This window comes from Lissotriton helveticus, chromosome 5_1, assembly GCF_964261635.1.
Source record: "Lissotriton helveticus chromosome 5_1, aLisHel1.1, whole genome shotgun sequence".
NCBI classification, from domain to species: domain Eukaryota; kingdom Metazoa; phylum Chordata; class Amphibia; order Caudata; family Salamandridae; genus Lissotriton; species Lissotriton helveticus.
The window spans coordinates 1,530,522,403-1,530,535,163 of record NC_136065.1 but is presented as its reverse complement, the minus strand read 5'-3'; positions in this window follow the sequence as shown (position 1 = coordinate 1,530,535,163).

Below are 12,761 nucleotides of genomic sequence, written 5' to 3'. Positions count from 1 at the left end.
TTAAAGCATGAAACATGTCAACCATTCTTTACTAGAGTAGGTTCTTGCTTCGAAGGACCCCTAAGCCTGGTAAAGCAACCACTCTCCTTGTTTTTACTGAGGCGGGTTACCACTTTATTAAAATTTCTCTGTGGACTACCCAACCTTTTTTAATCACGTTTACACATCTACACACACACCTCCCCCCGATCAGTCCCTAGGGCCCTCACACCCACAGCACCATACGACAGGAACAAAAGATCCCCGCCAGAGAGCCCCTTTATGGGTGCCCGTCTGGTATTGCACCGCCGACCCGACGAGGGGCGAGCCCATATGATGAAGCATGACACCTAGCTTGCTGGGTGTCTGAGGTCTCTAGTTCTGAAAGGAGGATCCCCCTCCTGTGTGCTTTCACTCACTTTCTTTTTACAACTGTCTTTTCCTCAATTCTTGTTTGATCCAGGGGAACTGTGCACTCCTTCTTTTTTGACATTGTGCTACTGGGGCTCGTGCACTGTTAAAAAAGCCCTACCTGTCCCCTTCATTGTTTATAATAAAGACTTTGGGGCACACTTAATGTTGCCAATGAAAGAGAAAATGTATAAGGGGGACTACGTGGCGATGTTTCAGCTTCTTCATAGCTCCAAAGAAGGGTCAAAGAAGGAAGAGTACGAGTTGGCTAAGATGCTGAGGGTTCCCCTGACAACAGAGAGCGCAGTGTTTTTAATTTATGCTATTGTGAGAAGTTTCCAGAGCACTGCATTGCCCTGCTTAAATATATGGATGTAATACGCAATGCCCAACTGATTTTTGGTGTGGGGGGGTATGTTTGGGCCCAAAATATTGACTAATTCAGGACGCGTTTAGCGTGGAAGTCTGAGGTGAAGTGTGGGGGGTCTGGGGCAGCATACCATCGGCACGCTAAGTTCGGGAAGACTATTTTCACTGCCAGTTGCTTGCCAATAGTTCACAAGTCCTTTCAGGGAAGCCCTATTGGGAGGGGGGGGGGAAGAGTTGGGTTGGGCCGACATCTAAGAGATGGGATTAGAACAAGGGAATTTGTATCCACGAGGACTGCAAATTTCGGCATGAGTACTCCAAGTGTGCTGGCAGACACACACTTATCCACTGTTTTAGGAACACAGACGGGTACCAGGGACAAAGTACAGGGCAGTGGCAGCCTTATGCAAGTGGTCAAGGGCCACACCAGCAGCATTACATCAATGGAAGGAGGAGAGGGGTACAGGGACCTGGGGCGAAAGGCTCATACTCTGGTTGAATTGGACAGGCTGGAATGCTGGTTGGGGTTCTATGATAGGTCAGAGGAGGTGGGGATCTTGAGGGAAGGTTTCAGAATGGGTTTTCGATTCGGGTATGAATGCCCCTGGGTGCAGAGGTGGTCAGATAATTTGTGATCCGTGAAATAACACAAAAATGCAGTGCAGGACAAACTCGATGAGGAAATATCAGAGGGGAGAATGGTGGGCTCCTTTGAGGATTTGGCCAATGGCAGACTCTATTGTGTCACCTATAGGTGTGGTGCCCAAGAAGGAACAGTGTTATGGGGAGATAGTCTTCTGGCACCAGTCTGGGGCAAAGGCTACAGCATTCCAGCTCCTCTCTGTTTTGCGAAAGGCCCTTTAGACATTGTGGGTCCCTCGGTTAAATATGGGACACATTCATTTAGGATTGGCACTGCGACAGAGGCAAGCAAATACGGCTGGGCATTGGAAGACATCATGAGGCTGGAGTGCTGGACTTCAGATTCCGTTTGGAGAAACGTGTTTGGCTGTGTGTGGGGGTGGGGGCAGCACAACAGGGCTTTCTGTGTAAACATTTATTGTTGCTTTTATTTCAGGTTTGGTTGCAGGACCGGCGGTGAAAGATGTATCCATCTGGGTAGTAGGATATTCCTTCATCAAATGTTCTCAGCATCAGGCAGCTCAGGGAGGCTATGGGGCCAACTTGGGATTTGACCAGCGCTTATTTCCCATTACCTGGTGGTTAAAAGGGGGCATGAGATGGAGCGAGTTGATCAGGTGCTTAAATGGTTATGTTGGTGGGAGCGAGATGCCAGGACATGTTGGTTCTCCATTCGAGGGAAATGATCATGTACTAGAGAAGGTGGTTTTTATGAGGGTGATGAAACATGACTTACTGCAGATTAAGGCCCAGTGGTCTGGTTGCTTTGCAATCTGGACAGTTTATGCCTCACAGGCAGTGGAGGACAGCTGAGAAACCAGCAGCAGTGGAACACGCATGCAGGAAGATTAACAGGGAGATGAGTCCGTTTTGTAGGGAGCTTGGTTTTGGCTGCATCTGGCACTCAGATATTCGGTATGAGAACATTGAGTTTTTTCAAAGTGATGGCATTCATCTTTCTCAAATAGAAGTGGGGTTGTACCTTTTGGAGTTGAAGGTGGGTAGTGGTGTGGACACTGAACATTTGTAGATAAGTAGGGGTCCCCTGCAACAATCCGGTATGGGGGGGGGGGCAGAAAAAGTCCGTAAGCAACCGTTTTCTGGGAATTAAATGTTTTTCAGGAAGTTACAGAAGTTGGAGTGGGGTTACCATTGGTGAAACCCAGGGGAAAGGGAGGGTAGGCCGGAAGTTCAAGGTTAAGAGTTTAGTTGCTTAGGATTTAATACTTGAAGTCACAGGCTGGAGAGGAAAGTTAAGGTTGAAAATGTTGAAATGAGCTTTAATAGCAATGAGATACTTGCGGGGTGGGACAGTAGGGGTGGTGTAGGACATTGGTTTGTTAATTGGAGGTTTAGCAAGGTGGTGCTTTTGTGAGGCAGTTTGACCAGAAATAGTACTTAAATCACCCTTAGAAATGTGTATTTTTTGAAGCAAGATGGCGGCTGAGTAAGACCTGTGTCACCCACCTCTGCGCTGCTCCGGAGCGCCAAGTGTTCTGTCTCCCGAGATATGCGCCCGGGCGATACCAATTGGGATCGTAGCTCTTGGCACCGCCGACATTCAGGAACACGGTGCCAGATCGAGATCGAGGAGGATCGCGACTGGGAATCTTGCTGCTGGCTGGGTCAAAGATCGCGCTGGGAGGCTCTCGCCAGGCTGCTTCTCACCGCGCTTGCCGGCAGGAGCTTACCTGTCAATCACGGAAGCGGGCTCCGGTTGCTAAGCAATCCAGACGCCGAGGAGAAGGTGCTTAGGGAAGAAGCGTGCACAATAGCAGCTGCTCGCGGAGGAGCTCGACCCAAGAACCGGTCCACTGCTCCCGATCCCGCGACAGCAACAGCAAATCGATCGGCCAAGAAGGATACCACGAAAACAGAACAGGCGACACAGAAGCCCAGTCCTAACCCCGGTAAGACTTTAAAAGACCCGGGTGGAAAGACCTCAAATAGCTCTCACGTTAAGGGCACCGTAACGGCTGGGGATAAGAGGCAACCAATTATACCTAAAATATTTTCAAAGAAAACAAACGCGGACCGGGGCATAGAGTGTGTGACAGAGTCCTTGACAAAGACAGAGGCCACTGCCACTGCCGGAGTAGCGGGGGGGGGAGGGAGCCAAATGGCATAAATGACTTAAACCGCGTAAATGGCTTAAATGACTCCAAACAATCAAATATGGTGCGCAAAAAGTCTGTGTCAAATGAGGAGGCGCGGGTCTCCTGGGGGTCAAGTATTGATACAACAGTCTTGTTGATTTCTGATGTGGGGGGCATAACACAGAGCAGGGGCGAGGGGGTGGTCAGAGCAAAAACTGATCAAGCACTTATTTAGTACTCCTGAACCTGCACTAGAAGGTACTATAGATGGTACCCCAGGGGGGGTAGAAACACTTCCGAAGCAGCAACTCACAGAGGGTGCGGCTTCCCTTCTTGATGCCACAGAACAGGGGTATCAGTCTTCGACCCCCACGGAAAACTTTTTTACCTTAAATGAGGAGTCGCTTGGCTCGGAGTCTTCAGAACCACGTAGCTTCAGTAGCGAGGTTGAGGAAGGAGATACCTCTGGAAGCAGTCAGCATGGAGGGAAAAAATCCAAAAGAAACGCAGGTCCTCTGATAGAAAGAAAGCGGTTCAGAAGACTGATACAGAGGATGAGACTGATCTTCGATGGGACTCTTCCGATGCTCAATTACTGCAAGTCGACAGTCAGGGAGACATGAGCATACTAGAGTGGGCGAACAAACGGAAGGAGCTGGCGCAAGCTCCCGAGCCTACTCTAGCTACGATATTACAATCTTTGAGCACATTCCATAGCGAGGTTAAGTCAGAGAACCGGGTTGCTTGGGTGGCAGCAAATAAATTACAAGGATCCATGCGTAAAATAGGCAAAACATGCACGGAAATTGCCGAAAGAATGACCATGGTAGAGACCCGAACAGAAATATTGGAAACCACAGTAGACTCCCTGAAAACCCAGGTTACTTCCCAAGAAAAAACGGTTACCGACATCATGTGGCAGCTCGAAGAAGCAGAAAATCGACAGCGTCGGAATAACCTCCGTATCCTTGGGATACCAGAAAATAGCGAAGGAAGCGATATTAGGGCATTTGTGATCAAACTATTTAAAAATGCGTTCCCAGAACTACATCAGTGGCATTGGGACAAGGAGATACAACAAATGCACAGATATCCGCTTTCGCTACCCAAACAACATCGCAAGGAACAAGCCTTTCCCAGAGTAATTTAGATTTTCTTTGGCAAATTTCTATTACGACAGGCGGTTTGTGATCTGGCCCGGCCAAATAAAAAAAGGGTCTGGGAAGGATTCTCTTTCTTTGCAAAACCAGACTTTGCACATGCCACGGTAGAAAGACGATGGAGGCAACGGCAGCTGATTACCCCCTTCCAGAATGCAGGAGCCCTTGCTTTCCTACAAAATCCAGCTAAACTGAAAGTTGTGTCAAAGGGCCGTACAATGTTCTTCTCCTCGGAGATACAGGCTGAGCAGGCCCTTAAAGATATTGTTTCGGGGGGGGGGGGGGAAATAATCACTCCTTCTGTATGGGTCTCTATGTAATATATATATTTTTTTTGATTTGTGAAACTAACAAAACTTACGGGACTAAGAGGCCATTCTTCTTTGTTTGTTTAAGAGAGGCAAGCAAAAGAACGAGATCGGGACATTGTCATGACATTTTTTGAATTATTACTATGTTATATTCCTCTCTTTTGATATTGTATAATTCCCTTATGAATCATTACGGGGTATTACTTCACTAGTGTAAAGATTGGAGCGAAGGAGGAGCGTAGAGGGTGGGTGAGGTTGGTCAGACGCTATCACACAGGCTCAGGATTGAGCCTGGCAGCTTCAAAAGTGGTTGAGGGTGGGGGGGTGGGGGGTTCGAGGGGGAAATGGGGGGGAGGGGAGGGGGAGGAGACCAAGGGAATATAAACATAAACGTGGTAGATATAGGGTCTGGAACAGGGCAAATAAATCACAATAGCATAAAGATGGTAAGGATAAGAATAGGGGTCAAAAATACAGTAAAAGTAAAAGCTCGAAGAAGAAAAAGAATTGGGATGGCTAGATTAAGAATTCTATCGATGAATATCTGTGGCCTTAACGACTTAAAAAAGAGGCAAACGGTAGCTATAGGACTGCAAGCAATAGAGGCCAACATAATTTGCTTACAGGAGACACACATAGAGGGGGGACAGCAGTATTTGTTAAAAACATCAGGGTACCAACTCATAATCGCCTCCACACAGGGAGCACGAACAAAAGGGGTGGCTATTCTAGCGAAAGTGGGGGGACTTCAATTCATAAGATCAATGTCCGACAAATTTGGAAGATGTGCCATTACGGAATGCCATTACAATCATGAACGAAACATAATGACTGTATGCAATGTATATGGGAATGTGGGGGATGATCCAGATATTCTGCTGAGTATTTCTAATGAGTTGGTACATTGGCCGTTACCCCTAATTGTCTGTGGGGACCTTAACCTACATCTACCGGGGGATTGGTAGTTGGGCCCGAGTTTAAATACCAAGGGAGGAAACCTGAGGTTTTTAGGGCATTTAAGGATCTCTGTGTGTTACATGGCCTGGCTGATGGATGGCAAGTCAGCCACCCTGGAGATCATGGATACACATACTTCTCTCACCCACATTCACGTCATGTATGGCTTGATTATATGCTCATCTCTAATTCAGTAAAGGATATATGCACTGTAAGAAAGCTTCCAAGGGTATTATCAGACCATAACCCATTAGAACTAAATATAGCTTGTAGTAGTAGCACCCCCAATATAAGGACATGGACATTTGAAAGAGCTTTCTTAAAAAATGAAAATTACTGTCAACATATGAGAGAGTGGATATCAACTTTTTTTGTGATAAATGTGGGCAGCGCACCTATTGAGGTAGTCTGGGATGCGATGAAGGCAAGCATTAGAGGTGAGACACTTCAGTTTTCAGTCAGGATTAATTGAGAAGGCAAACAACAGCTAGCCACGTTACAACAGAACCTGAATAAAGCGGAAGCAGACCTGATCATTGCCGCACAAAAGGGGCAGGTTGCGGATGAATTAGCACGAGTAACCATTGCTAGAAACCTGGTTTCAGAGATCTTTACGGAGAAAGCCTTTACCAAAGCTACTATATATAAAGAAAAATCGTATGAACTCCGCGAACAAGTCGGGCACCAACTAGCAGTTCACACAAGGGAGGAGATGACAGCTAATATAGTCATGTCTATTAAAGATCTAGATGATGGGCTGAGAACAGAGGCATCGGAAATTAGGGCTGCATTCCAAAGGTTCTACCAAGAATTGTATAAAGAGCCAGAGAGGTATCAAGAGGACCCCGAGGAATACCTAGATCAAGGGCTGGGCGCTTGCTTGGATCAGGATGATCAAGATAGGTTAGATTCCCCCCCCTTAGTTAGGATGAAATACTGTTATCCTTGAATTCATTGGCAGCTGGCAAAGCGGTAGGAGTGGATGGGATTCCAACAGTTTTTTGTGAAATTTTCAGGCCAACTCAAAACAATCATGATGGAGCTATTCAATTCTATACTCCAGGGCGGGAATCCACCCCCTTCTTGGTCAGCTGCATAAATTATGGTCTTCTTGAAAAATAATAAGGACCCCCTGGAAATGGGATCCTACCGTCCCATAACATTGATTAACGGGGACTCAAAAATGTATTCTAAATTCTTGGCTGGGCGACTAGCGCCGATTATCCATAAAATTGTCTCAACTCGCCAACATGGGTTTATCCCCAGTAGATCAACAACCGATCATGTACAAAGAGTGATTTCCCTATTCGATCATGCTGAGGCAACAGGAGACCCTATGGCCCTTATTCTACTTGACGCGGAAAAGGCGTTTGATAGGGTCTCCTGGAAGTTCCTATGGGCAGCTATGATGAACTGCGGAATCACTAGGGGATTTACAAAAGCCATCCAAGGACTCTATGTTAACCCGAGTGCTAGTGTTGCGATAAATGGGACTATGTCTGAGAACTTCACAATCACGAGGGGAACTAGACAGGGGTGCCCCTGTTCACCTCTTCTATTCGCTGTATATATTGACTCTTTTATCCGCAAACTTGAAAACCATCCCCATGTGCCACCTATTCAGGTTAATAACCATGAAACAAAAATTTTAGCATACGCGGACGATATAGCTCTGGTCACCACCAATCCTAATGGGGCTATTGAGATTATTGAGGAGGAGGCACAGAGGTTTGGAAATACCTCCGGATATAAATTGAACTCGGGGAAAATCCATATTGTCAACAATGGTAAAGTACGGATGAGGAATAATAGGGTAGTGGATCATGCTATGTATCTTGGCGGCAGTATAAGCGCAAAAATAGATAATATTGTTAAGATAAATCTCAACCCACTGATAAACCGCACTAGAAAATAATTGATCAGACTGGATAATCTGCATCTTACCATCGGTGGTAGGTGCAATATGATCAAAATGCAGTTTTTACCTACGTTTTTATATTTTTTTTAGAACAATTTGCCTTGAGTTTTCCCCACAATACTTTAAAACCATTGAAACTATGTTCTCTAGATTTATCTGGGGGTTTAAGAGAACTCGACAGGCTCTTAAATGGATCATGCTGTCGAAAGTAAGAGGGGGACTAGCTATGCCAAACTTTAAGGTATACTACTGGGCAACGGTGGCCAAGTATTGTGTGAATTTGATATCCAAAGAACCTAGCGATCACCTTATCCCAACACCGCAAGAAATGATCTTGAGGGAAAGATGCGAGGGGTGCCTATGGCGTCATGTCAATGACAATTACTTTAAGAAAATAAAATTCAAGACTATCTCTAGCATATTTAAAGTCTGGAGCAATATACGAAAATTGTTAGGGTTGGGACGATATTCTTGTTATACGCCCGTTAGCTGCAATAACGATCTCCCAGGAATCTTCCAGGATGGGTGTATGACTAGGTGGATTGGGACAGGGATTAATTAGTTGGGCTGTTTTTATACATCAAATCGATTGAAAAGTTTCTCAGAGCTTCGTACCGACTATGATATCAGCCATAGGGATTTTTTTAAATACCTACAGATCAGGGACATTTTGGTAAGGAAAATGGGGGGACGGGGAAAATTTCAAATTAATACAGCAATAGAAAACTTATGTAGGGAAACCACTCCTAAAATTGGGGAAATTTACGAAAATTTAAATAGCTCCTTCCCTGACGACATGGATAAACATTGTGCAAGGTGGCAGACTAATTTATTGCTGCAGCCAATAACCCCCGTACGTGCGCAGGAGCTTTCACAAACATGTCTTATGTCTATTAAATTGCAAGCTCAATTTGATAAAACATTCTTCTCCCTATATTACACCCCTTATAAAATTGCTAAATGGGCAACAGGACAGGGAACTACATGCCCACGCTGCTCGCTGTTTGAAGATGACATTATTCATATGTTCGCCACCTGCACTACATTATCTAATCTGATAATAGATATATCCGACTTTTTATCTGGGATATTTCACCTTTTGAATTTCCATTTCAACTGAAGAAATAATGTTAGGAGTGGTGGAAACTGAGCGGCCTACACACATGCAGGGATTGATCTTTGTGGCTATGGTGGTCCTCAGACTTTGCATAGCCTCTTCGTGGCTTGACCAACATCCACTGGTTTTCACACAATTGAGGGCAAGATTACTCGCGACTTGTAGCGTGGAGGTGGCCATCTATAAAAACAAGGGGATTAATAAAAGAAAATGAGGCATGTTAATATGGGGACCATTATTGCAGTGGATACAAGATCACTCCTAGGGATAGAAACTGCGCAACAGGGTTCCCTTAAGATACCAGAGAGAGCATAAGCCCAGATGTCTATGTATTCAACTGCGTTTTTTTTGCGATGTTTTTATATGCTTAACATTTTTTAAACAAAAAAAAGAAATAGGATGTTAATGTGAACCTGTTTCAATAAAGCGGCCTTTTCAAAACTTCACAAGATGGTCAGTGGTTTGTGCTGTGGCATGAAATGGAAAAAGATTGTGAATTCTCGGGTTGCATTTTGATTTAGTTTTAATGGACATTGATACTGCAACCAGCAGAAGGATGTTGATGGATTACTGTATTTCCGAGTTTGATAAAGCGAATGGAGGTGCGCCAGGTAATGAAGTCCAGTCACTCTTGTTTCAAAACCTTTATTTATACTTATTTTTCAATATCACATACAGCTCAACCAACTCGTTTCGTTCCCAAACAGTAAGAACTTCATCAGGGTTTAAGATAAAGTATCTTTGAGATCCTGTTCCAGGGCAGAATCAATGTTTTCAACCCAGCTTAGTATGCTGGATGGTTCAGGAATTCCCAGGGCATCATCATGCCCGCTTTCAAAATACCTTGTTAAGTATCCTTCCAGTTCCGCATCCGCACATCATGGCCACGCGGATGCGGAACTGAAAGGATACTTAACAAGGTGTGCTGGAGTGAAAGTGCGTAGGACTGATAGTAATGAAACTAGGGTGAGGTGCAGAGCTATAACTCTGCAGTTGGATTCTCTTTCATTGGCTTGCATTTCAGAGTTGTAATGCTGTTCGGAAGGTCATGAAGTTTGTGGTAATTCACTTGTTAAGCTCAATTAAATGGACTTCCTATGGAAAACATTCAGAGGCGGGCCAACTTCTCCATCTCTCCCCAAGAGTAGTCAGCTGATTTAAATTAGGAGGGGTGCAAACACAGTGTACTCAACATGTTGGAGGGCACGTGCTCGACCCCTCACAGGTAGGGGTGCACTACTCTCCCCTTATAGCAGTGCATTGTTTGACATGCTCTTATCCCACAGTTGCATGTAGTAGTTGTTTTGATATCGCGGGTGACCGTGGAAGCTGGACTCACCTGCTGTTCTTCCTGTGGCCGGGCTTGGCTTTGCCCCCCCTGCTCCTCGCTGCACTCACCGGGACGTTTGTGGAAACCGGCCTGGCTTGGCTCCGCCGGTCACGCTCTCTCTGCGTACAATTCCCAAGATCCCACGGGGCAGGAACACTTTTGCTGCGTGCCAGGAGGCGCATAAAGTCCAGCCTGGGGCCGAGTCCCCTGCTGTTGTTTTGATATCGCGGATGACCGTGGAAGCTGGACTCACCTGCTATTCTTCCTGTGGCCGGGCTTGGCTTCGCCCCCCTGCTCCTCGCTGCACTCACCGGACGTTTGTGGAAATTGACCGGCCGGGCTTGGCTCCGCCGGTCACGCTCTCTCCGCCTAAAATTCCCAAGATCCCACGGGGCAGGAACACTTTTGCTGCGCGCCAGGAGGCGCATAAAGCCCCGCCTGGTCCCTCGTCCCACGAGGACGCGCCGGGAGAAGCCCGGGACAAGGGCGGGACCGTCTGTGGCCGTCTGTGGCTGTCCAGGGCCGACAGAGGCCGGGCTGGGCCACCCCTCAAAAACTTTTTGCAAAAAGACATTCTGGGTGAACTATATAGCGGTACCTTGTTTCAAACTTATTTTAACGCTCTTTTATAATATGCAGTTGAAGTGACTAACAACATTTCCTGTAGTTTAAATATTCTACTTGGCCATTTTTTGTTATATTGTTGTAGATTATTGTGATTCCGATCTTGGTGTAATCATGCATTTTAGGTATTTATTTTACCCCCCAATTGGTTGTAAGTGGCCGAGAGCACTAGGATGGGCAAAGGAGATAAGTTGATTGCCCATCGCCCCACATCCAGGCTTTTAGCGGCTTCTACACAACCCCTACCTAGCCTTACGGCTATCGACAAAATGCTTCAACAAACAATAGGGGTTGTGGCTAATGCCATAGAAAATACGGAAAGGCGTCTTTCGATTACCCCTGCTATGCCTTCCTCTACTCTTCTGGAAGACTGCTCCGTAGCCACAGCCTTCCTCACAGACTTCCTCACAGACTTTATGACCTCCCTTATGCCCTCATTTTCAGATTTACCTGGTGCTCAGATTGTGTCTGACCTAGACTTTGTAATTGAGAGCGTGTAAACCCGACCCCCCCCCTCCCCGGACGCCACCCCAGGGGCATGTGCATGGTGCCAGACTCAAAAAATCCAAGAAAAAGGGGAAACCTACTAAGGTTCCAGTAGCTACTCCTGTTTGTGAAAATTCCGAGCAGTGCTTTCATGATCTTAATTCCCGTTCTCGTGATTTCTCCAGCCCCCCTCGTTGGGCTACTGACCTTTTGTTTGATCTCCAGGCCCATATGGAACTGGTCATCAATACCCATTTTAAATCTTTGTCCTCTAAAATTGACAGATTGGTCTCTCTGATAAATAGTAAAGGCGCAGGGAAAGCACAGACAGCCACCGCTTCAGGGGATACTATCTCGGTACAGGCTAAAGAACCCATTAATGTGGCTGAGAATGTTCAGCGTCTGGCCAATAGCCTTTGCCCTAATACCCCCCCTCTGTACTGACCCTTCCTAAGATCTCGATTCCTATACCAACCATTAATGGCCCAGGTCCTATTGGTCGCCCCATTGTGTCTCCTTCTGTCCCGGGGCGTAAAGCACTGGAACCACCAGGGCTGCCAAACCAACCGGGCTCTTAGAGTGCCCGTTAGGAAATAACAATATGCTGGGCTCTTCTAAACATACTCCTCTACCCCAGCTTCCGCCGGAAGCCTCACCCTATGTGGTGGTGCTTACAGGCGTCCCTGCCCTCCCAGGAGATACAAGGGAAACTTTTCCAGAACTGAAGAACAAAGTTATCTTCTGGTTAAGTAGGCACAGACCTTTAATGGGTGCCGGGCAGGGGGAAATTCTGTTTGCTCGTAGAGTAAGTTGGTTGGGGACGAGACCTAAGGACATAAGTGGTGACTGTGTGATTGTGAATTTTCGGGACCCAAGGGCTGTTGAACATGTTTTATATAATGGAGGGTTTTTCCATGCGAACTCTATTAACACCGTCCACTTGGGGTATTTCTATTCCCAACCTCCAGCTTTTGGGGGGTATGATCCACTCCGCCCCTTTTTTGCTGGTTATGATCATGAATTTAACATCACGATGGGCAATAGATACTCTGCCCTAAGCAATATAGACTGACGGCTATCAATCTTCTCCCCTGTAGGATCCGTTTTGTCCCATATGGGCTGTGAAGGTGGGGGGAATTCTAGTGGAGAGAAAGGTGTTTCAGGCGAAAGATCCGTTCTGGAAGGGACAAATTCTATTACTTCCCAGCCACCTTTTATCCAGAGGTTAGTTAGTTCTGTGGAGGAAGTGGGTAACCATGAACATTCTAAACCTTCCTGCTCTACCGAGTCTTTATTACCGGTGGATCCCCCGGCTTCTGCCTCAATTCACTTTCCACTCATAGGCTCTTGTAATGTAGCAG